The sequence below is a fragment of the Austrofundulus limnaeus genome, unplaced genomic scaffold, assembly GCF_001266775.1.
Source record: "Austrofundulus limnaeus strain Quisiro unplaced genomic scaffold, Austrofundulus_limnaeus-1.0 Scaffold66, whole genome shotgun sequence".
Taxonomy (NCBI): Eukaryota; Metazoa; Chordata; class Actinopteri; order Cyprinodontiformes; family Rivulidae; genus Austrofundulus; species Austrofundulus limnaeus.
In genome coordinates this window covers 798,886-800,759 of record NW_013952468.1, presented here as the reverse complement: position 1 = coordinate 800,759, position 1,874 = coordinate 798,886, and the positions used below count along the sequence as shown (strand labels likewise).

The 1,874-nt window shown below is 38.6% G+C and overlaps 1 long non-coding RNA gene across 1 annotated transcript in view; it reads left to right on the top strand.

Annotated features, from left to right (window-relative positions):
* The window catches only part of LOC106518824 (uncharacterized), a 96,697-nt gene that overhangs the window by 37,059 nt on the left and 57,764 nt on the right, over positions 1–1,874 (top strand). The window lies entirely within an intron of this gene.

The window sequence follows — 1,874 nt, the reverse complement described above, 5'->3', positions numbered from 1 at the left end:
ATATACTTCTAATTGCTATTTCAATCTTTCTAATTACTTCTCTCTGTTTTTCTCTCTTTCTCCATTTTCTCTTCACTTTAAAAAAAGGAAAAATCTACTTTAATGGAAAAATCTACAACAAACAAAAGAAAAAAGACAAAGAAGCAGCCGAACTAGCAATCCTCAACAACGTTTTAAAGAATCAGCCGAACTAGCAATCCTCAACAACTTTTTAATTTTTACACCAGGAGCTAAAGGTCTTTTTCAGGCAATCACATCCCCAGCAATCGGCAGCAGTAGAATTAAGTTGTAAAAGAGCTCATTCACCGCTAGGTACAATCGTACTAGTGTTGTGCATATATTGTACATGAAGTCTAGCCGGCTAGTAAGTGTTAAATTGAACTTGTGTTTTAAAATTAGCTTCTGCTAATATTTCTATGGCTTAAGCGCTTTTGAAGTTGCAGATCTAAATATTTTCACATGCGCTTTAGAAATTGCGGAGCTAATTTTTGGATTAGCACTGCCCACTACTGCATTTTCTTGATACTGTATGTGTAGCTGCTTTTGGTAAGCCACTGAAGGAGAGTTGAAAGAAAACTTTTAAATATTGTTAGAAATACTTACTGTAACTACCTTGTTGTTTTATGTCATAATTTTGTTGTTGAGGATTCTTTTTTTATCATTCAAAGCACAAAGTAAACAGATAATGGTTTATCCCTTTTGAAAAAATACACTTTTTGGACATAAAAGCTTAATTTTATGACCTCTGTGACTGACGTCTTCCTCAACTTGACCTGGTACCAGTAATTTCAATGGATACAGCAGAGGAACCAGCGAGAGCTGAGTGGGCCTATCACTCTTATCACTTTAGTGATAATGGCCGTCACATAAAAGATGACCTTGTGAACTCCACAAATGCCAAAGTGGCCCAATTAGCCACTATGCATTTCATACAATTTGCAAAGGGCAAATGTTCCCAAGCTGTAATTATGTACTCACATTGCCCACCTCGAGTGACCTGCCAACCAGTCTTGACGCCAGTCCGTTGTAGAGGTCGCTATGACAGCGCTGGCAAAGACACAGAGAGAAATGAGCTGCAGAGTCTACCATTGTGTCTGTAATTGGTCAAGTTGTGCTTGTTACCTAGTAGCAAATACATAATGGATAGTGCTGATTGCACTGTGAGATGGATGAGGAAATGTCAATGTGGGGGATGGATGCTGTGTTGAGTGGGACGCTATGTCTACAGTTCCCCAGAATTGGCTTTTTTCTTTAATATTGATTAGTGATGAAATAGAACAAACGCTTATTTTATGACTAATGTCAGAACACAGCTATCGATGATTTCTTCMTGCATGCAAAGGTTTACACTCAAGTTTACCGCTGCAGGTTTGTCTGGAGGAAGATGGACATAAAACATTACAGCACTTACTTACTGCTTGTGTTGCTTTTTGTGGACCGTAAAAATGTTTCCTTCCTTCAAATATAAACTTTTCACCAATGTTTAGCTGTAATTAGTTACATCATGCCTAAAAGAAAGGTCATGTGTCATTATGATTGCTGTGTGGTGAAGTAGGCGGGACTTAACGCCTCACATTCCTAAAGTCTGTGTCGCCTCCTGCCTGTCATGTTCTGCTCTCGAGTTCGAGGGGGTCCCACTAAACACCTCTCAAACTCTGAAACAGAAACTTGGTGCTGTGGCTGCTGGAGACCTTGGAACTCAAGCACCTTGGTGCTCAGGAGAGGCTGTTGGTTTAGACAGGAGCTGGGATTAGAATTAGGACCACTGATCTAGTAGTCATTTAAGATTTTTGACTTTCTTTCTTTCTTTCTTTCTTTCTTTCTTTCTTTCTTTCTTTCTTTCTTTCTTTCTTTCTTTCTTTCTTTCTTTCTTT